At 39.3% G+C, this 25,089-nt stretch overlaps 1 protein-coding gene and 1 long non-coding RNA gene across 2 annotated transcripts in view; one reads left to right on the top strand and one right to left on the bottom strand.

The window, feature by feature from the left end:
• The window catches only part of lsamp (limbic system associated membrane protein), a 474,291-nt gene that overhangs the window by 203,150 nt on the left and 246,052 nt on the right, over window positions 1-25,089 (bottom strand). The gene's annotated exons all lie outside the window — the stretch shown is intronic.
• On the top strand, window positions 16,082-21,131 carry LOC109616325. The gene is made up of 3 exons (XR_002197435.2): window positions 16,082-16,377; window positions 19,859-19,900; window positions 20,440-21,131. It is a non-coding gene; the product is annotated as an uncharacterized LOC109616325 (long non-coding RNA).

The following is a 25,089-nucleotide window of genomic DNA, read 5'->3' on the forward strand; positions in this document are numbered from 1 at the left end:
ATCTCCTGACATCAAAATAATGATATTATACGATCCACTACTAATCACTAATTAAATGTCAATCACTGGAGGGATATGTCTTTGTAAAAAGCCCAGTAGAATTAGATTGTGTAGAGATGTGTCTCATTTTTGTTTGTAGTTTTGGTTATAAATTAAGGAATATAGTAGAACATGGCTGTTTCTGTATTCTACAGTAAGCAGGGTGCCATCTAATATATTTTATTCTGTTATTTTCATAAATTTCTGAACAAGAAAGCAAGTATTTGGAAGTAAACACCAACCTAAGACAGAGGGCCTACACACAGCTTTATACACTCACATTAATGGAATTTCAGTATCTCACAAAAGTGAGTACACCCCTCACATTTTTACAAATATTTGATTATATCTTTTCATGTGACAACACTGATACCAGTCAGCTAAACCAGCCTTCTTATGTTTGAACATTGGATTTGTTGCATCAGGTCTATATTGATAAACCATTCTCTATGCAGCATTAAAGCAAGTTACCGGACCTTGTGCTTTTCTGTTGTGCAAGGTATATTCAACTCAACTATACTCAACTGTACTCACTTTTGTTGCCAGCGGTTTAGACATTAATGGCTGTGTGTTGTGTTATTTTGAGCAAATTTACACTGTTATACAAGCTGTACACTCACTACTTTACATTGCAGCATAGTGTCATTTCTTCAGTGTTGTCACATGAAAAGATACAATCAAATATTTACGAAAATGTGAGGGTTGTACTCACTTCTGTGAGATACTGTATATAAGCATATGTCATATTTCTTTGTGTAGGTAAATTTGAAGTATACCAGCCTATTGCTTGGATAGGTGGGATTCTAGTAATTATTAACAGTAGATCATTATTTGCACAAAAGGGAGAAAATTCCAGTACTTCCAAGTCCAAAAGGGATTTCATTGTCCCAGTTGAGATCAAAGAAATGTCAGGAGAGCACTGCTCAATGGATCACTGTGTCACCACGGTGCTCCGGTTACCTGAGATTGAAGTGCTTTTATCCTCAACACGTCTGCGTCTGGACAGGGCATTTTCTGTCGGCTGAGATTAACGAGAGCAAGGTCACGGCCCAGTTGACGAAGTCCATGGACAAGGGTTCGGCGGTCAGCTAAGATCACGGGGTGATGTCGCGCTCCAGTTACCCAGGTACATGTATGGACCAGTTTGGTTTGCTGGCTGTAAAAGTGTTATAGCGCTTTGCTGGTTTTAGTTCAAGGTACTGAGTTTCCCCTAATGATTGACTGAACCTTGAGGGCTGGACTAGGTACTGAGTATCCCTGGTGATTGCCTGAACCATCTGGGCTAGGTTAGGTAATGAGTATCCCTGGTGATTGGCTGAACCATCTGGAATGGTTTAGGTACTGAGTATCCCTGGTGATTGGCAGAAATTAAAAAGAAGGACAGCCCAAAATCTGCCCTGACCTTTGTAACACAAGTTTTGTGTTCAGGAAGATTAGAGTTTGCATCATCCATTGAGCACCCTGCCCTAGATGCTTTTGTTCCAGTTTTCATCCTCAAGATAAAATGCAACTTTACAGAGTATCATCATAAGACCCTTCAGTACAACAGCATGGAACTAACACAAACAGTCCACTGATTCATTCAGGCCAAGGCTCCACATCGTTAAAGCCTATGTATGTCCTCCATCCATACATCTGTATATGCCCATTTACATCGTGTGAAAGCCTTACATGTGATTCCTAGCTAAGGTGACAGAAGGAGGTGTTAATGAATGATACGCGCTCTGACTGAGTGCAACGCAGCTCAAAACCAGGCGAGGTACATTCACAGTTCATCAACCAATTTGGGTTTCCTTTTCATGTGGTTGTGTTGTTCTTGTATGGGAGCCCAGTGGAGAAACACAAACAGCTTCATGAGCACAGGGATGTCAAATGCAAGAGCCAGTAGGAGCTGGACTGAACCCAAATGCCAACCTGTCCATCATTCCTTCTGACACCAAGAATCTCCTGAAATGTCTGAGGAAATGAAGCCGATAAATTCTCTGATGAGAAAGATGTATACACAGTTGCACTCATCAACAACTCCATTGGTAATACACATTTGAGGCATCCCATTACCTACACCTAAATAAAAATCATAAAAACGAGAAAGGTTTGAATATTGAGAACCGGTTGACAATTCAGGTAATTTAAAGGGAATAACAGGAAATATTGAAAATGTGTCTTGGTTGATAAATCCCTGTAATTTGCTATCTGTCTATATGCGGCTCTCTAACTCAGGAAGATCGAGGTTCCACTGTGTTACATTAGAGCCCCCCTCCGACACACACACACACACACACACACAACTTTGTGGAATAATGAAAATAAACTGAAAATAGCTTGCTCTATAACAGCAGGGGGGGGACGGGGGGACGATTGTATTGAGTCCTAGGTTTGATATGTGGCATACACAGTACTTTTTATGTGATATACTGGGGATGGGAGTAGTGGGTTCTGACATCTCTGCCAAGACATTCATGAACCTAGACACACATTTTCCATATTTTCCGTTATTCTCCTTAAAGGTTGTTCTTGGTGGCCAACAATGTGACTATGTAGCCCGCACTGCCAGTTGACAAAAGCCTTTAAAATAATTTAGCAAAAAATAATCCACAGTGTCATTATATTTTAAGGGCACTTTTTAAGGGAAATTGAGGGTTTGCGGATTTTGATGGCAATCTTCCTATTTATCACTCTCTCAGACTGTCTCTCTCCAATACACACACACATACACACACACACACACACACACTCACGCACACACACAGATCCCCAGCAGATAATTCTGATGTGCCTCTGACATAATGAAACTCACAAGAGAATGCCCAAATGAAGCAGCTGCGTAAATATTCAAGCAGAATCGGTGGGTCTGGCTATTATAGAAAACCATGATAACATTCGCTTTCCAATGCCAATTGTGTATGAAATATATACCTCGGGCCTGATAGTCAGCACAGACTCACTGATGACAGGGAGAACGTGAAAGGCACACACAAACAATGCCTTAATGTGGGCTATATTTGATGGGTGGCCATTATCCCTATGGGGGATGCATCCGTGACATTTCCCTGGCTCTGATTGTGTACACTCTAAATGTACTGTGGCACATGAAGAGTACAACCACATATATGAGGCACGCCGTTGGGGATATAACTCAGCGCCCCGCCCAGTGTTCCAACCGCCACCCACTGGGTCCCCCATATTCCAATGAATAAATAATCACTCAATATGATATTCTCCGCACGCGTTTGTTCTTCCTCCAAACTCTTAGGCCTGCCGGCCTGTCTGCCGTTCTGTCTCTTTGTATGTCTGTCGTCCTGTCTGCATTTCTGTCTGTTTGCTGGTCCATCATTCTGTCTGCATGTCTGTCTGTTTCTATGTCTCTCATTCTCTCTGCATGTCTGTCTGTCATTCTGTCTGCATCTTTGTCTGTTTGTATGTCTGTCATTCTGTCTGCATGTCTGTCTGTTGTTCTGTCTCCATGCTTGTCTGTTGTTCTGTCTGCCTAAAGATGTAAGAAGATTAAGGTGTGCTTTATGGAGCGTGTTCCCATAGTTACTAGTGATTGGAGACACATCTATGTCACTAACGAGTGCATATTTAGGATAACAATCCTTCATGAATCTTCTCTGGCCAGAATTAGCATAGAGATTGAAATCTGACGAAAGCTAGGATTGTTCTATTCTCAGTTCAACTTGCTACTTGAGAAGTGACCGAGGTGTTTAATTTTCTGTTGTCCATCGCGTCTCCCTTCAAAAAGAGATTGATCATTGTGTGGCTTCCTGGCTTGAAAACCTGCTATAGAGGACATAGACATTGACTCTATTGCTGCCAAGAGAACACAAAATGACGGAGCGATTGAACTACATTTTGTCTGGATCTCATCTATGGAAAAGAGAACAGTGATTTGTAAGGATAAAATTAAACTGAATTCAGTGCATATGCGCGTAAGTATTTTATGTGTTACTTGTGTGTTAACCTTGCGCCCAAACTGTCTTATTATTTATACCAATGATACACTATATACTACATATACTATATACTATATACTGCATATATGTACTACACCCAACCTCAATCTCAGTTTTACTTTTTAATGTCAATTAATGACTGTGTTCATTTGTACTGGCCATGTTTTGTAGTTAGTTACATCTGATTGTAGAGCCAATAACAGCAGGGTTCCCCAGGGGTCAAAAAATTTTTACTTATCAAGAATTAATAATTTAGCTGACCTTCATATCCAAATAAAAAATGATTAAGTTTTAAAATGTTGTCAGCTCAGAGCCACGAACCTGTGACCTTCTGGTTACTGACCCAACAATCTAACCCCTTGGCTTAAGCTCCTGCCGTCAAGTCAAAAGCATAATAATAGGACTGACCACGCCCTTTCTTCCACTATTTCAGGAGGTGACATGGTACAGAGAGGCTTAGAGTCTTAACTTGCTGAAGCATGGACATTGTCAGTGAATACATCCCACTTGATGGCCCGGGTTAGTCATGGGCTGATCCCTCCCAATGACCCGGTTGGTTATGTGATCCCAACTCTAGCTGGGTCATCACAAGGGATTGGGGAATTGAGGAAGTAGAATAACATATTGTTGAGTTCTTCAGTTTGACATATAGGGGAACCCTTTGCAAAGGGCTAGGTAGAACCACTTGCAGAGGGTTCTACTATGAGGGGTTTTTCAGTGTCCCATGTGCCCTTTAATTCCTGGGGTTTAGATTTTTTTCCTCTCCAGGAACTGTAAGTAGCTCTGTAACTCCATCTAATTTGCTAGACTGAGCCACTCATCCACAAACATAATCACAGTATAAAACAGTAATGTGATTTCGCTCATTGCTTGGAATATCTCATTGTTAGTTCTTCAGTCTGAATGTAATCGTTTTCTTTGTCTTCCCAGTAAAATCCTGTACTGAAGTGGCTGCCATCCATCCTCTCATTCCCGTGGGGTACCGACCGTATACTCCCGAAGTACTGGGAGTGGTCAGTTTCATCTCATTAACAAATGCAGAGTCACATACACAAACACAATCATATCAAGACATTCTTAGCTGTGTGCATAATTCCTTTTGTTTTTGTTGTTTTTCTTCCACACCAGTCCTGCAAGTCTACAGCTATGAACCTGATTGTCCTATTTCCCCTTTTGACATCTTGTTTCAAGCCCACCTTCACAACACTGTGAGCATTTTTCTCACGTCTATAGAGCAACATAACAATATCACTCCCGTGTCAGCTGTGAACACCCAGAAAGCCGCGACCACCTTGGAGAACCGGCCTTGGCCAGTTCTTCTTAATATTTCACTATATATCCCTACAATAAAATGAAAGCATTCTTAAATCCAAATATCACATAATTCAGAAAGTTGGGTGATTCATCTTCTGTGTGCTGTATACTGTGAAAATATCTGGTTAAAAAACTAAACGCAACTCACATTCATGTGTCACTTTTATTTGTGTTTCATCTTGGAAACAGTGCTGGGGAACTAAATTAATGTTTTTGAAGGTATCTTTAAACATGATATTTTCAATCTCAGCAGTGTTCCTTTCATACCTTTGCTTAAACCAGTTCAAGAGTTGTGCTTAAAAATGCAAACAATCATCCTTCGTCCAATTGTGACTCGACCAAATAAGCAATGAAGAAAAACAACAAAACAAGAACTACGCTTCTCATCATCTCATGCCTCTCAGTGCTTCCAGGCAGAGTGTATTATATAGTTTCTGCCCATGGGAGATTAATGTTTTAATGGCATAGATAGACAAGCGTGACATATACAGTACACATCTCTGTGAAACACCCACACAATTTGTCCATAAATATGTGAACAATGTCAAGTGATCGTTCTTCACAATGTTGACAAACAAACATTTGTGCTGAACCATTCACTCAAAATATCTTTTGAAAAACTGTAATATATGAACAAAAAAAGGGTTAAAGGTGCAAGACTGTGCCAGTATCAGAGTAAAGTGGAAAAACCAACTCCTCATTTCAAACAACAACATGCTGTGTATTGTCCAGTAACATAGCAGATACCAGTCATGTGATCTGTTAACAAACAAATGATGGCACCTGATAGGATCTGTATTGTCATTTTTAAGTTTCTGTCTTCATAGTCTTATCTTTCCAAAAAATGTTTTTTTGAGATGGCAGCCTTTAGCACGCAGTGGCACTAGATCAATAAAGCAGATGGAGCCCCTACATACCCTCTTTCAATAAATGGGGTGCAACATAGGTTTTTGCACCTCCACATTTTATACCAGAAAATGGTAAAAACATGTTGGTAGTTGGTCCATTTTCACTTTCGTTCAAAAAAGTCAAAAAAAGGCATATCTGACCACTTTATTAATGATTTCCAGTTAAAACAACCCAATTGCAGTTCACATCCATCTACCAAGACGAATGGTTTCAACCACTGACGTTTTGCAACACTACACACACAGCAGAAATGCTTTGATTCAGTGCAGACTGTAGCAGTAGTTACATACGTCTATCCTAATGAAAAAGGACTAGCAATAGAAAGGTCAAGGACGCATGTATTTTGTGTACTCTATTTAGTACTATATTTAGTATACTGTATGCATGTATTTTATATCTGATATATTTGGCATGTTTCATTTAAGCAGTGTATCCCAGTATGGTTTGGCTTTTGTGTACTGCAGCCTCAGAGCACACTATAAGCGCCTACCAAAGGTTGCAGCTTTTCCATTACAATGCAGAAAACTCCAGATCCAGCAGTTCTGGATTTGTGTCTCCAATTTATGGGAGTATATACAGTGGATATAAAAAGTTTACAAACCCCTGTTAAAATGCCAGGTTTTTGTGATGAATGTGTAAAACATTTGACAAAGATAAATCATGTCAGAACTAATGTGACCTATAATGTGAATAATTCAATTGAAAAACAAACTGAAATCTTATAAATAAAAAAATATGGCACAGCAGAGACATTACCAAGAACTGGACGTCCCTCCAAAATTGATGAAAAGACGAGAAGAAAACTAGTCAGGGAGGCTTCCAAGAGGCCTACAGCAACATTAAAGGAACTTCAGGAATTTCTGGCAAATACTGGCTGTGTGCTACATGTGACAACAATCCCCCAAATTCTTCATATGAATGGGCTATGGGGTAGGGTGGCAAGACGAAAAACATCCAAGCCCGGCTGAAGTTTGCAAAAACAAACATCAAGTACCCCAAAAGCACGTGGGAAAATGTGTTATGGTATGATGAAACCAAGGATGAACTTTTTGGCCATAATTCCAAAAGGTAAATTTGCTGCAAAAACAACACTGCACCCAAAGAACACCATACTCACAATGAAGCATGGTGGTGGCAGCATAATGCTTTGGGGCTGTTTTTCTTCAGCTGGAACCGGGGCCTTAGTCATGGTGTAGGGAATTATGAACAGTTCCAAATAATAATTTTGGCACAAAACTTTCAGAGAGCTGAAGATGAAGTTCACCTTTCAGCACGACAACAACCCAAAGCACACATCCAAATCCACAAAAGCATGGCTTCTCCAGAAGATTAATGTTTTGGAATGGCCCAGCCAGAGCCCAGACCTGAATCCAATTGAACATCTGTGGGGTGATCTGAAAAGGGCAGTGCACAGGAGATGTCCTCGCAATCTGACAGATTTGGAGTGCTTTTGCAAAGAAGAGTGGGCAAATATTGCCACGTCAAGATGTGCCATGCTAATAGACTCCTACCCAAAAAGACTGAGTGCTGTAATAAAATCAAAAGGTGCTTCAACAATGTATTAGTTTAAGGGTGTGCACACTTATGCAAACAAGTTATTGTAATTGTTTTCTTTTTTTTTCCTCAAAGATTTCAGTTTGTTTTTCAATTGCATTGTTCATGTTATGGGTCACATTCAAGGTGGAAAAAGTTCTGTCATGATTTATCTTTGTCTCATTCTTTTACTTCACAAGAACCTGGCATTTTAACAGGGGTGTATACTTTTTATGTACACTGTAGATTACATAAGGGAAGTTGACAATAACAAATAAATTATGTATTTTTATTTCGCAATGAAATGTAATCATACATAAGTAGGTCTATGCATATTGCAATCTCATTATGTGTTACTTTTGAAAGGCAACAAATAACTAGTGTTTCCATTAGACAGATTAATGTAAGTCCCTACTTGTTTGAGGTTTGGTTCTGGGTAATTCCTAATGAATACACCCTTGGCTGCAATTAAAGCAATCTAATTTGAAATAAAATTCTCACAAATATTGGCTGTAGTTATTACACCTATTTAACCTAAAACGAGCACAGACACCTAACAAATTATGCACAATTAGTATGGTTTAGGACCTAATTAATCAAAAACTGGGCAAAATGTTAATCAAATTTAAATAAACTCATTTTGACAATTTCAAATTTAGGGTTAATACATTGAAATAATTGTGCTTATCTTTTTGTGCGTATCTTTCTCATTTTATACCCCTCTGCAAGGACTATGGATCTGTATTGATTGCCCCTATCTAAAAATCACAGAAATCCCTCTTTCAATCTTAATCAGCTGAAACAAAATGGAAATAAATGATTTTCTTACATTTTTTATTTGAAAACAGAGAGGGATTGATGTCAGGTTGATCAGAACTGACAGCTCTGCATTTCATGACATTCAGCTGGGTGGCCGGCTACAGTAGACAACTGAAATAAGGAATATCACTCTTAAGCTCCTTCAATAAAGACAATAGCGACCAAAAACAGACGAGAGCAGACAGAGAGAGAAGGTGATAAGAAATGGCATTAATCCCCCCCTACAGCCACATTTGTGCCATTTCATTCAATAATAGGCGGCCGTTCAAGGGACAATCGCAGACCACTCTCCCATTTCAGCAAACTCAGGGGATTATCAGAGTGTTAAAGACTGTCTTTTGGAAGATGATCGGTGGGATTTATCTGGCTGTTGGCAAGGCAGGATGGTAATTTAAGGTTGGCTACTTCAAATGCTATTGGGAAAGCATCAACTCCGGAGTAGAAGGACTGACAGAGAGTGGAGGGACTGACAGAGAGTGGAGAGTGGAGGAAATACACATTTCTGACACACAGGCAACACTGACTCTTTCTGGAAGACACTGGCTGAGTGTTAGGGCCTCTACATATCGTGCCCACTATGCAAAAGATGTCCTGACCCTTTTCACACGTAGTGTGAGATACTTCTTGAGGTTTTTTTTCACACAACTAAAATGACACTGGCTTGGTTTGGTGTGAAGTGTTTAGCAGACTTTAGACATCAAACACAGCCTGACTGAGAAATCAGTAAATAGTGGACAACCAGCTCTGGTTTACTGTAACATGTGTGTGTGTGTGTCTATGTTAAGGTCTATATATATGTATATATATATATATATATATAGAGAGAAAGAGAGAGAGGGAGATAGAGAGAGAGAGAGAGACTATACCAGATACTGAGAGAAAAATCTGGAGACTGTGTTCTGTAATTACTTGATGAGTAAGTACAAACCTTCTCCATTACATCTGCTCAATCAATGTATGAACTACTTTTCAGGATCAAATTAAAATGAATTGGTTGATTAACAATTACAGGACTCATAGAGTTATTATACAACAGCCCCTGTGCGAGAATACTCACCAATCAGCCACTGATCCCCCTATTTGACCTTCATAAGGGAACAGGACAAGGCTGCCTGTTGTAGCCACAGCTTTTCACTCTAGCCGTCAAACCTCTTGCACAAACCATTGGATCCCATGATGAAATATATGGTTGTAATAGAAAAGACAAATAAAATGTTAATTAACTACTATTTCAACAAAAAAACAAAAATATTCATCTTCATATAAGTTAGCCACAATCCAGTATCCCAGCTGTGAACTAAACTTAAGAAAAGACTACTGCTTGTATTCATACATGGCCAATATTTGTTCAAATACCTGTTACATCTGTTACAGTAATTCCATCAAAATGTAAATACATTAAAATACTTTAAATTACATCATAGTCATTGTGGTTCGACAAGGACAGTAAAAACAGTGGTAGACTGGACACGTCAATACACGGAATGCTACAAATGTAGCGAGCCTAATAGTATTGGCAGAATGATGTCACATTTGGTTTTCGGTTACATGTCTGTGGAAAAGTTTCCCCTTTCTAATACAGACATGGACTGTTTTGATGCCCCCTAGTGAGTTAGTATGCGCAATTCTAAGTGCGGAAAAATAGTTGAGGTGGACAGTGAGAAATATGTAGCGAGTATGTTACCTCAGATCGAATGAAAAGGACTTTGCTTGACATATTAAGTGGAAGTATAAAGTGTGCATTCATATACCAGTAAGTTAATTATTTACTAAGAAGCTGGATATTGTATGTAGCATGTTTGGAGGTACAGACAACTATGACGCCGTCTGTAACTGTGCAGCATTACTGCTACAAATGCTTGCTAATTCTTAGGAAGTAGTTGATTAAGTCAACGTTCTTATATAATGTAGATATATCTGTATACTTTATGTTGACTGGTGTAGCAACTCAATACTGTTTGTTGATAATATTGAGAACAAGAATAAGTTAAGCTAATCTTTCCAATAGGTTATAGAGACATTCCATGGCGCCTACTAACGTGTGACGCAGTTGTTAATCAGTAGCAAACACACTTAATAGGATGAAATGCAAATCAGGGAACCAAACATTCTTACATAAACCAATAATGGAAGTTATTTACCACCAATTCCCATGGAGTACTTGGGTGCGAACAGTTACATACCTTGTCACATGGATACAAGTAGTAAGGATAATGAGTATTACTGTTATCATGCCTATTAGCCCTTTGTGAGATTTGTGGTATTGCATGTCCTAATTGAGTGTTCTATTTATTCCTAGAATCACACACACACACGTACAAACACCTACACTCTCAAGTCAACCAATGTAAAGGAGTGGTTCTATTGTGAATAAAGGACATCAACGAATACTATGTACCTAACCAGACACCTTGTGGCTGTTCGCTCTGCTAACCAGGAGTAGAAGTATATTTTATAATGTCTCTTTCCGTTCAGCAGACTGCGTGTGTATGGTGCCCCATTTGGATGTTTGGAAGTATGGGTGGATAAAAAAGCATATGGGAATCCAATAGGACTGTTTGACAACCAGATGAAAACTTCATAACTGATTTTGTTCATGTCACACTACAAGGACATTTGTGATAAAATAAACTACATAACAAACCTTTCCTGTACTATTCTGAATTAATAGGTATTGTAGGTGCAGGGAAAAACTAACAACAGACCCATAAAACAATTATCACAGGTTATTATTCTCTGCCTTATCTCCTCCGCTTAGCTACACAAACAATGGTATAAACTAGTCCAGGGTGGTTTAAGGTGGGAAGGATAGTACTGTGAGTGTCTAAAGAGAGTATGAGGAGATTACAAGTCAATGCAAACTGATAGATGGACTGGCGAGAAAGTTTACTTGGGGAATATCTCAGACTCTCTGGCACATTTTTGTACAAAACAATATTTTAAACATTAAGTTGAAACATTAACTGCTGATGTCATTTTTGCTACTTATGCAAGTAGTCCAGTAATAATCTTATGCATGGCCCCTTTAAGGCTGAGGAGTTTTTGTGCTACACATCTTTGTGTTACACTGGCATGTCGATATTACCAACAAAAATAATTCATTGTTTGGATATGACTGAAAAGTAAATTGTCCATCGTGGCTTTCAAATAGAGTTTTTTCACTTTTGTGCAAGGTACAGCTGTATCCTTGACCATCAAAACAAATACGTATACAGTTGTTCATCATTTCGAGCCATCATGTCTGGTTCGGCACATTGCCTGAATATTATGGAATGGACAGCTGTATTTTTTCAAAGCCCCCAGCTACAAGAGTAACAAGTTTCATGCTTTAATAAAAAATGTAATTAAAGATGGCGGGAGTTCTAAACAGGTTACCATACATTGCAGACTCTGTGAGGTGATTTGTCAGTAAAAGGTCCAAAGGGTTAATCGGCATCCGCATTTATGTTTAACTATTAAATTGTTTTACATTTTTTTTCTAATTAATGTGATAATAATTATTACATAGAAAGTAGCACTCCCTACTTTACCAGGTCATCAATTTGACAGAGTTCATCCATTAGACAGTATTCACATCAACTACCATGATGAAAAATAACAAGGTTGCTAACTTGAACTAATTGGAATTCCTATTCCAACATCTCTAATGGACTAATGGTCATGCATTTGAATACTGTACATATAAATGCGTGGACGTGAACTTACCATTAATATTTCAGATTGGAAAATCAACAAAATGGAAGAATGGATGTCCAGTGCTCATCTCTGACCCCATGTACTAACTTCTGACCCTGTGTACTGGGCGCTTATTTCCCCTGATGAGCAAGAAGATGAAGGACGTGCAACTGATGCTAATCCAGTCATCTAAGGAGCAAGCAGCCAGAGGTGTCTGTCTGTCAGTGGAAATTGTACTAATTGAAATAGTTAGAATGGAATAAATGGAGCGGAACCAACAAATCCATGACTTGGATAACGCCATGGGATAAGTAACCTCCTTCTGACTATAAAAAGCATCATATTGGTGTACAGTCAGTGCGGTGGTGGTTAGTTGGTTGACGTTTACAAGGCATATTTTAATGACTGGAATGGAATGAATGGAATGTCACGTTGATATTTGAAGGAGTTGTTATCTTCTCTGCCTTTAGGTAGGAAATGGGCAAAAGAAAGGTAACAGCTATTCATTCAAGTGAATGGGTGGGTCCAAACTTTTGACTGGTACTGTATAGCAGTGGTTCCCAACCAGGGGTACTACCCCTGGGGGTACTTGGCCTCTCCACAGGGGGTACTTGAAAACACTCATAACACCATAGACTTACTAGTGAAATTAACATGAGGGGGTACTTCAGGGGTACTGAAAGCAGTGCAAAAACATTTTGGGGGTACAGTAACTGAAAAAGGTTGGGAGACACTGCTGTATAGGATACATTGGTCAATAACATTTCACAGATTACAATATATAAATTTAATACTTCACTCCAACAGCTGTGTATTTAGACAGAGCTGCTAACCCTGCTTAGCCTATGCTTTCTTCAAATCTGATAACACCTCAGTTCCTAACCATGTCAAGCTCTCGGTTAAAAAACTCCACAGAGACTAAGTTAATTAGATGATTGACATAATTTGAGGAGAAGTGTCGGAGCTTGTTAAAACCTTGGCCTCGATCCCTGGTTTATGTACACCCAAAGGCATTTGCACGGCTATAATGAGTCCATGTGTCCAAAGCTCCGATATTGAGGGAACGGGGACTTATTCCCCAGCACCTGGAATTAGCAACATCTGTACAAATCCCCAATTCACGTCTAAACACAGCTGCCATGTTATATAAAACAGGCTACAGCGTTACATAAAAGAAAGATTATATTATGAATAGGGTTGACTCATAAGATTAACAGCCAAACAGACACTTGTCTCAGTATTCTCTCACTGCGGATAACTCGTTAAATTTGTTAGGATTTAATTTATGGTTTTCCTGTGTTAATTCACTTAAGTGAGCTTGATTTAATACAGTGTCTTTATAATTACTCATTCATTATTTTAAATGATCTCAGCGTCCTATTTCGCACAGCTGTCGGCGACGGCGGAAGGGCAGTAATTCAGCGGGAGTGCAGGAAAGCAACAGCCCTGTGTTCTGCGTCGACGGGTGACGTGTGGCTCTTGTTTGTATCCTTCACTTCCTCTGTATAGCCATATCGATGACATCTCACACAGGAAGAACCATTCCATGTGATCATACGAGGGGTTGACCCCCCCCCCCCCCCCCCCCCCCGCATAAAGCCCCTTATGTACCCAGAGGCCGTCTCATCCTGTAACATCCCAGATCAAAGTGCCATCTACTTCTCCATGTCAAGCCAACTCGGTATGATTATTTCTCCCCCATCAGACGGAGAGAAATTCAGAATGACATCAGGGTAGAGGAAGGGAAAGAGAAAACGAGATTGACTCCAGATAGGAAGAAAAGAGATTGTCCTGCCTCTGAGAAGCGGGGAAGCTTTTTTCGTGGCCCTGAGGAGCTTGAATGGCACCTGACAGAGATTGAACGTGGCGCGCTGAGGTCGCGCCGGGTCATCCCCCCTCTCCCATCCGGCTCTGAGAAAGACACAGGCAAGATGATGCGCCAGAACGGAGAAGGATGTTAGTGGAGTCCGCAACAGTGGTTGCCACGGCAACAACCAAACACCCACCCGTGCCCCTCTGACACCGCCTTTCTCTACTCTAGCCACTCTCTCTCTCTATGTGTGTGTGTTTGCGCGTGCTACTCCCTCCTGGGTTTACCTGTGAACACAGAGCCCAGGACTGAAAGAGAGCCTTGCTCTCTGACTTCAATCAGCCACCGTTGTTTGCCAACAGCTCCAGCTCAGAACAGAAGAGAGGCTGAAGAGGTCAATCCTATCGGGGCCTTCACTTTTGCTTCTTTCAACAACAAAAAAAATAAATTGAATAAGTCAACCTGGTGGAATACAGCAAGACACATCTAAAACACATATAGTATATAGCAAACACTGCTGCACCGGGCCACTCTTAAATTAGTTCTAAGGTTGGCCAGATCACCACCTAACCTCCGAGCCAAGCCTTTTTACTGAGGTCAATGAATAACCAGTGGAAAACAAGAGCTCTGTAGCCACACTATACCTAAAGACATGCTTTGATGCCAAATTTGCACATGTTTCTTTCTACATATTGTTCTAATTCTAGAAATGATGTTACATAGCAATGTTTAAACATTCTCCATGGAATGTCAAAGACTACATGGCTCCCTATCCCATCATGCCTCATTCTTGCCAAAGGAGTACGCTTTCATTTGATTTTCCTGGTTTCACTCGTTATGTAAAACATTATTTTCAATGTTTGTAATGTTTCAATTTGGTGTTCTAGTGGTCCTCATTATTTCCCCCCATTTGTTAATTCTTATGCTACCTTAAACAATGTACAATGCCAGGGAAAAATATTCTCCCCCTGTCAGATGTTTGGCATTTTTGGAACTGAATGTTATTCAACCAAAATGTCTTCAATCAAAATTTAATTATAGATAAAAGGGAACCTGAGTAAAGAAACAACAAACAATCTTGATAGTTATTTAATATATTTATTAAAGAAAGATGACTGAATGAATAAAAAATACATCTAAATGTTTTGTAGAATGTCACATGAAACATGGACACTCAATGTTTTGCCAGGTCTTTTTCTATATTCTATATCCCCATGTTATACATAATTTTGTAGTTACTGAACTTTGTTTAGCAACAGAAAATATATTAATTAAGAAGGCATTTTTTTTGAAGATTCACCCTGCATACCTAATAAACGTTTAGCAGAAAATAATCAAATGCACACCACCAAAACATCAGCAATATTAGAGTAATTTCCACCACACCTACATCAGAAATGACCTTTGTTATATCTAGTACTATCCAATCCATTGTGCTCTTACTGTATTATTTTGTCTTAACCTTGAAAAGCGGATTCAGATATGCTGGAATCACTGCAAGAGCCCTTTGTAAATTTACAGGAAAATAATTGTATCATTGCAGCCCATCCCACCTGTTCATCCAAGATATAATGATGAGTCTTATTTTATTTTGTTGGATTTAGCACAAATGAAAAATCTAATAATGATTTCTGTCATGATTGAAAGTCTGAATGCAAGTTAGAAAAATGTACATAAGTTGCAGTGGAATGAGATACAGAGCACAATTAGCATAGGATTTAAACAGGATTTCACAGTACTGACATTGCAATTACTATAATATCATTGTAAAAAAAAAAAAAAAAACACTGGTCCCAATATCAAATTAGTGATCCCTTTCACAAGCTTAGAAGAGATTTTGACTTAAAGGAAAAGTTTTATACTGTATATATATATATCTCGCTGTAAATTATTTCTGGAAAATGTAATAGCAGCTGCCGCGCGAATGAATCTTTCTGTGAGGAGGCTGTATCCAGCAACCGGCTTTGTTTACAAAACTGTAGCTCACTTTAGCTAGTATAGACAATTAGCCCAAAGAAAAATGCCCAAAAGTTGTATTTGTTGCTGTGAAACAGATGCGAATCTGTCTGCGAGTAGGCTTAATCCAGCAACCGGCTTTGTTTACAAGACTAGCTCACGCTAGGAGTGGGATTTATTGCTACCTAATGCCATTGAGAAACTTGATGTGTCTGTAGATGAGGCTGAATCGGCTCTAGCGTGGGCAACAGATGGCACTGACTTTCAAGCTCTTATCAACTGGGCAGTTTTGGAAACCTTCCACGTCCCCAAAGTAAACTGGAAGAAGAGGCAGAGGCCAGAGGGACCGAATGGACAACTCTCAATTCTGTAAGTAGGCATAATAGCTTTTTGGATAATTGTGTCGTAAATCCCATTCTGTGATTGTAGTATGGGGTGGTACTGAAACTATTACTACTACGGAGCATTAGCATTTACTGAATTTGTTACTGTTGGGAACGGCCATGTAACTGATTTTCCCTGAATAGTGTTTCGAAAAAACATAGGGGTCCTCTGATAACATTCCGGAATTACGGCCTGTCACCATAGACTTACTAGTGAAATTAATATGAGGGGGTACTTCAGGGGTACTCCAAGCAGTGCAAATTATTTTTGGGGGTACAGTAACTGAAAAAGGTTGGGAGCCACTGCAATAGGGGACAGCACATTCTCGAAACGTTTTGATAAATATCCGTAAATTGGGCTTGTTGCTAGCTAGTGAAATCCAATGAGGTCATCACTGTGGTTCAGCTGTTTTTGAAACCGCGCCATGCTGTTTACAGATGTTGAGGTAGTGCATTGTTTACGAACACATTTGTTTTGTTTCACGTAGCACATAACCGTTAATACAATGCTCGTTTTGGCACAATCGCTTTTCAGAACAGACGGAAAACTAATTCAACACACTGTGGCTTTCCCAAATCTGGGAAAACCGAATGTATCATTATTTTTGAACGCTACATCATATTTACATAAAATATCCTTCCAGCTCCCATCTTGCAAACGTATCACAGGTCAAGAAGGCAAAATAGCAGCGACAACCCATCCATCCTATTCAAACAGACCGAGCAGTGCTTCCGCCACCAATGAACTACTGCACACCAGAACCTCATTTTGATTGTGATTGTGATTGGTTGTGATCTGTCTGAGACAAGGTGAGGTCCCTTTTAGAGGAGGTGAAATCCGTTTATGAAATCTGCAAGTTAAATGGTTGATTATGTAAACGGGGGGGAAAAAAAACATTGTTCTACAACACAGATGACACACTGATGTATGACAATGCACTGTGATTTCTTTTGACATTTGTTACAATGGGGGAGATTTGATTATGTTGGTTTGCATTACTGTTCCTTGTACTGGGGTACCTTAAAAGTGTCATCATGAAATCAGGACGTTGGGGTTCTATTAGAGTCCAGTAGTTGACCCAAGGACAATACAGTGTCTTAACCAGGTTTCCAAAAAGCGCACAGGAATCACATCCATAACCTGTGGGGTGAGCTGAAAACTGCACCTGGAGGAGAACGCATTGCAGCTGGAAATAGGGCTAAATTGCCTGTACAATGTTGTGTTGGCAGTTATATTGCCCTACAGTGGTGCAGAAAACATGAATCAGTTATAATATCTGTATATGGGCACTTCTGATAACTTCCCATTCTATTCATACAGGGTTTTGTCATAGTAGTCTAATTTTACATTCATTATTTGTGCTTTAACTTGTTTGGGTCCTTAAATGGCTGATTATCAGGGCCTTAGTCAGTGCTTCTGTCCTTATACCATGCAACATTTATTTTCTGTCTAACTTCAGATAATTCAGCAGCAAAACACAGGGGATTCATCAATTGAAGTCACCCCTTAGTAACGCTTCTGAAGTTGTAAATGAAGGAAACAATTTGATTAGTTACTCTACCACAGACAGGTTTTCAGAAGATGAAAAACAGGCTCCTAATTTACTTGTAAAGTAGGTAAAATATCAGAATTGAAAGTGAACTAGGAAATGTGCGGAATTTTGTTGTGCATTAATAATAAGCCACCTTATATAGATAATATCAAACTTTATTAGAGTATTTTCTATAGGCCAATACAGTAGCCTATGGAAAATCATTACAGACTTTACTTTATTTGTCATACATTTTAGGAAAGCCAATAAGAGTGAGTGTTTCCACACGCAGGGAAGATAAAGTAATTTCACTGCCTACAAATGGTGAAGCACCCTTTTCTGCCTCCAACAACAATCCAGTTAGTTTGTAGCCAAGTTATTGTTAAACCAGTGGGGAAAGTTGTGTTGGACCCACAATGCTGTTTTCTGAGAACCAGGTAAAATTAATATCAGATAATTAACTGAGACGGGCACTCAACTTATTTTGCACCAACTGAACTGATTGATGTTTGGCTGAATGAAATAGATAAAGGACTTCAGGGCAGTGTTCAATTTTATTGATCATAAATTGCTAATAATAACATGTTGGCTATGGGTTTACATTACCTGCCATGGTGAGGAGACACTCATCCCATTAAATTCAGAGTGTGATCTTAAATGGAAGCTAATCTATGTCAGAAAGGTACAACAGTGAGTCCCTCGGGGCCAATGCCTTTTTCTGTCGCATTCTTCTATTTTTACAAACTATTTGCCACTTGTCTTATTAGACCATGTATGTATGATGATTACAGACTGTACACGTCAGCACCCAAAATCAGGATTGTCTCTGAGACCCTTAACACACGGAGAATGAAAAACACACTTATCCTAAATCTAAAACTAAGAGCATTGTATTGGATAGAGTGAGTTCAATGTAGGTTTTGGAAACTAAACTCTAATACTTCAGTGCGCAAAGACCCACACACACACACACACACACAATCTACATTGTATTTAGTTGCATTATGTTGTATTTACATGTGTGACTGCTCTTGTTTATCTGTGTAATAGTTTGGTTATTTGTAATGTCTTGTGTTTTCTGTGAAGAGAAACTGCTGCTAAGGCAAAAGCTAATGAGGATCAAAATAAACAAACAACAATATCTCAGTTGGAGATAATTTCTTACCCAGGCCAAAGCTTTATGCCAGCAATTCAAGTTGTTTGGGAGTGGAAATGGATTTTAACATTGAAACAGAGAGAATACTGTAGACAAAGATAGCTACTCCCACGCATTCCCTTATGTCAGGTCTACAAACATTATAAACATCCAGACTGTAAGCAGTGTGAAAGAGGGACTGCTGGCTGGTTAGCACTCCATCGTTCTCCCAAATCGGGGACTTATTTAGACCTGGGACACCAGGTGGGTGAAATTAATGATGAGGCAGATCAGAAAACCAGCAGGCTCCGGCCCTCGTACCCTTGGTTTATATACTACAGTGATGTTTAGGGTGGGGCTATTCCACTCTGTCTAGTTAATGGGTCTGGGTTCCAAAAAGTTTGTTTTCCATTTCCATTTGTAATGTACATACACATTTTATAAAAAGAAATTTTAGCGACTAAAGAGTAATATAGGGAATCAAGAACAGATATATCTTTTTTTAAGTAGTGGAATACATTTATAACACAGGTGAACTAGATACAGGTACTATTATATTTTATTTTTATTTACACAGAGAAAACAGGTCATGCATGGCGCCTCGGTGGACCACTATCTGATTCTGTTCCATTTTATATAAGGTTATATTTTTACAATTTTTCAGTTTTCTGGTGTTTGTTTGTTTGTTAGGAAACCTGTTATGCATGGCATATCTCAGTTGACCAGCGTCACATCCTGTTCTGTTTTCTTCTTTTTCATAAATGTCATTATTTTTCTCTGCTTTCCTTTTTTTCACACAGGAAACCTTTCATGCATGTACCTCAATTGAAAAGTTTTTGCAGGTAAGTCAGAAGAGAAAGTCAATGAAGTCCCCTAACAAACAGCATCAACTCTGTGGGGAGATTGAACTCATACAAATATATATATATATATATATATTTGTTTATATTTTCTGGTATTTTAGTAGGATCCCAATTACCTACTGCTGAAGTACTCTTCTTGGGATCCAAACATGAATTCAAACACAACATGATACAATACAACTAACATACATTAGGGCTCACCCTTATGTTTGCTGGTCAACTGTAAGGCTCTTGGTCGACAATCATTTTCGCAGTCAAGCATTTATATATTTAGAGAAGTATCGTTGCCAGAACAATAACAGGCTCTGCGACTGTATTTGATCCATGTCATAATTGTTTAGGCTATGGAAAATACCACCAGCTTTAATGTTATCTGACGAAGAAAGATGTTATTTTGTAGAAAACATTGCAATGTTATTTTGGAAGAAAAGAGCCTGTCCAGTTGGCAACCAGCACTGCCTTTCCGAAGCGCTCAGCACAGGGTTCAGAAATTCAGTTTTTCACATTCTGTCCTAAAGCCTCTGTTGCATGCAGGCAAGCTGTATCATTCTGATGGTTCTGGACTCCAGAGAAGGGACATGATACCACTATAGAGACCCCGGCAAACTTCACTTGGATTGGAAAGTGTCCAAACTTTTGACTGGTGCAGTCGATCAAACTGTGTGTTGCTTAACATGATTGATTTTTGCAAAAAAAGGCATATCTAACACATTCTGCAATGTAAAAAAAAAAAGGCATCAATGATTTATGGCAGTCTAATTAGAGGTTTCATTTGAACACAGATTGAGTGTGTTTGTATTTTATAATTCAGTGCAAAGAAATGAAGGATATGTTGTATGTCACGATTTTTGTCAAATTAAAAGTCTAAGCATGAGAAAATATTTAAATCTAGATGTTTATTTAGCCTATGACTTATATTGATTGTATATAAAGCATTAATTCACCTTTTATATCGTAATGTGGAAGTAAATGACAAATGATCATTAATGAATTTGTAACAGCTCCAAAGAGCAAATGCTCACTGTTAACCTAGTTAACAGAAAGACCCAAATGCATAATAATGCCGGAATTGCTTTGGCTGAACATTCAATACACGGCTCTGAGAATGCCCAGGTTCGTCTCTCTCCTAGGACAAGAGGATTGACCAGAGCAGCCATGTGGAACCTCAATATAGTTGCCATGGCTCCTGTGTAGCAGCCAAAGCCCAGATCTCCTGTACATAAAAACAATAATTTAAGTTGTTGCAGTTGTATTTTTCAATTCAACTGTTTTGGTTTTTGTTAATATAGAATTTTATTAAAGAAATCTGGTGTTTTGATGCATTCTGGGGTTTTTATGCTCGCTATAGGTTGTTACCTGGCTAATGTGTTTTCTTTGTAACAGGCATCTGAACACAGTACTGGCTTTCATGTTCAACTTCAGTGCCTGTTCCTGATCTTTTGTATCATCGTATTATTATCTGAGCAGTTGCCTGAAGCATGAGAAGACTAGGAGAGGACTAGGATAGAGATACATCTGTGCTGAGGCAGAGAGCTTGTAGTGAGGTTTTGGGTCCTATTCTGGAATGCGTGTTGTGAGCTTTCCGGTGCCCAAAGCTGCTCAGGAATCACACACGTGGGTGCCACACAGAATGCAAGAGGAAAAGTACAGTGGCTCTATAACGACAGGCTACAACGGGCTGTAAGATGCCTTCTACCACATCATCAGTCGACTCAACCGTCATCATCCACCGTCCTCTGATAGGCTCACGCCACGAAAGCCATGACCTCTCGTCTTTGGAGGATGCCCCGTTCAAATACTCTTCCTGTATCGGCTGGCCTGTTGTGATACGTACATCGCTTGCCGTTTTCTTTTGCTCTTGAGGCATGTTGTGATTCTGTGAAAATGTATTAATATTTAGATTTTCTTCTATAATGGTGTCCCAGTTCTACAACTTCACCACAAATAGTCTCCCACAACATTAAAATTAATCGGTTTCCAAGTGTGATGAAAGCTTTGAAATGCCACAGCCACGGTCACCTTATTTTTCTAGCTAGAACTTCACATACCTTGGCGTGAACTCCCTCACATATTGTTCAGAAATGCCCCACAGAAAGTATCCTTTTGCTCTTTTAGATTGTGTCCCAGTTGATGTGGCGTGACGCTTGCAACACCAGGCTTGTGGTTTCAATTCCCACAGGGGGAACCAGTATGAAAAAATAAGAATGTCTTCACTCACTACTGTAAGTGACTCGGGATAAAAGATATTTCTAAATTCCAAAAATGAAAAAACTCTGAACACACACCACAACCAGTACACATCAGAAACGTCTGTTAAGAAATGCATGGCTTCAGCTCACTCATCTGAAGTGGTACCAAGAACGCTAGCCGCGTCTAATTTCAACACAAGTCCAGCCCTCTGCAAATTGTGCGTGTTCATGCTTAGGACTTGAAAGCAAGGATATGGCCAGGGAAGGACAAGATAAACAGTGTGTATCACTGCCTGCAGCAGCAGATCCGTTTACTGGCTGTCCAGAAAGCAGCACGCTAAGACGACAGTCGTCAACAGCGCCCGTACCCACCACCGCGCCTCGAGGAGTACGTGTGACCATCAGGTGTTAGATGCAGACAGACAGGCACTCGGCTGATTTCTCTGGTCTATTTCTCGCAAAAGGCCTCTGTGATGCCGTGACTGACGTTATATGACACCAGGAATATGGCAAAGTGGTTATTTTGACGCGTACAGTCGCAATCTACTGCATTAGTTAATGGAAACTTTTCCTAGGAAAAACTAACATTAGTGCCTGAAATGGGACCATCCACTCTGAAAGAAAGACATTAGGTCTATCCAGTGTCTTTTTATCAAGTAATTAAAATTATGCAGATTACTTCATTATTATGTAAATGTTCCATTTAAAAGGATGATGCAAATGAAAGGCAATATGGTAGAAATGTGTTTCTGATTTGGCGAGGAAAGTTCATAAAGCAAAATACAGTGGCGATGGTGCTAGTGTTTTTAGCAAATGCCAAAGTAATGTATGGTAAAAAAAAAAAACAGTGAAATAACACGGCAGATTAGCATCAATATATTGTGATGACTCTTGGTGAATCTTATCTAATAATTTGCACACACACACACCTCTAATGTAACTCCTTTAAACTCTATTTGCATAATTAATTTGGTCTGCCTTCAAGGGGGGAAGGCAGTGAGCAGGCAGCCCGCATATGTCTGCATGTGTCAATAGTGCCAGCAAAGTATGTGTCAATAGTGCAGGCAAATTATCCTCTCAGTCAATTTACCTGGCAGCATATTAGAACTCTCTGTGAGGAGATACAGGGAGGGGTGAAAGGTCATGGAAAACCTGAAACCCTTAACGCCTACTTACTGACCTAATATCACCGCAACTTTGGCTTTTTAGCTTATTCTTTGGACAGTGAAAAATGTATAACGGTTTCACATCGCCAGTGTTGCCACTCAAGGGCAAAATCAACGGCTACAACAGGGACAGTATTAAAGGTTCACACCCATTTAATATGAATTACACAATGTCAACAAAACAATTCTTGAGTGTGCTTGCAAAGCAAGGATGATACTCGACACGCTGCTTTAAAAAATGAGCAACATTAGTCTGAGATTATGCAAGGTAGGTTGGTACGTTTGAAAAGCTTTAGTAATATATCTTATTTCAGGATTATCCCTTAGTCTCATGAAACAACTCCACTCTCTCTTCTAGGAGTATTTGAATATTAACAAAATAAGTTGGACTATTTAGTTTGTCAAAGAAAGCCCACAGCCACACTATTAAAATGATTTAACAAACTTTCTGTTCCTGTGGCAGAAAACACTTTTATGATATAATCTGATATGATACCAAGTATGTCTATGGGTCCCATGCTGTTCCACACCAATATAAATTTCTCACAATGAAACAAATGCTGGAAGCTACCGAAATCTATCAATAAGATTTGGATTTAAACAGGGGCTAACCACTGGCTGCAAAGAAAGCTCAACCACCATATCATACAGCGAGCAGCTGGGTATTTTTCAGTTAGCTCAGTAAGAGTTTAACTTCTTTCATTTCTCACTTTGTTTCTCCGATGTGCTTTGATCATAGTGAGAACAAACCTCATCTTCTCTGTACATGTTTTTTTCAGAAGCTCCCAGGCACAACAGCTTATGCTGATGAGCGTTCCCATCCAATTCAATGTAGTCATCATTATATCACCCTAACATATGGTCAGTTGACATCAAGATGAAGCCAACCTGATAGCCAGTTATCTTTTTGTTTGGTATTCAAATAAGAACGTCTTTCTTTCAACTCTGCTTGGTGCCAAACTGCCACCATGACACAGGTTTTACCAAGTTATCTCTGGAGGGATATGGAAGTGGGTATGTTTTTCTTTATATATTTGTGCCTATGATAAAATGTACCAAGTGATAAACCCAAGCTTGGAACTGCGACATAACCACTTTTAAAAGATGAATTGTGAATGTACAAAGCTACGGAAATGAATATGACATTCAGTATTTCTTTCCGTCCTTCATGACCTACAGACCTTACTTCACAGATATATTTGTGTTAAGGTTTCAAAAGAGCAATTCACAGAAGATCTACCCAGACGTATAGTTTGGGGGAGGTGGCATCATCTACACATCCCTGTACAGTCAAGGACATCCAACCCATCTGAGGAACACTGTATTTTGTTTCACTCCCAATGGTGGCTAGTTAGTTCAACATATCATTTTACAATTGCTCCTTGAAGTTTCCTATATTCAAGCAAAGAAATGTCTATTACTGGTAAAGATTGCAGTAATGACATTGAATGTCAGGAAAATGTGTTGAAAGGCTACGATATTGTGGTGCAAATAATGCTCTCTTCTTTCATAGGCAACTGGAAACCCATTGCTGTTAGCAAGGGGTGCCATTAAATAAGTAGCCACAAAATACTGTGGAACATAGAAACTGAGCATATGGAGGCGATAAGCCCTCTGTTTAATTCTGCTATCTGCTATTCATCAGATTTGCTATGTCCCAATGCAGAGCACACAGATTAGGCTCTATTGAAAGAATGACTTGTCTTGCTATTGTTGGATGATCATTTGCAATGGGCAGGAAACGGAGAACCTGACAGAACCGGGAATGTGCTATTCATTTTTGATAAACACTACATACTATACCATGACAGGA

Source organism: Esox lucius, chromosome 1, assembly GCF_011004845.1.
Source record: "Esox lucius isolate fEsoLuc1 chromosome 1, fEsoLuc1.pri, whole genome shotgun sequence".
NCBI classification, from domain to species: domain Eukaryota; kingdom Metazoa; phylum Chordata; class Actinopteri; order Esociformes; family Esocidae; genus Esox; species Esox lucius.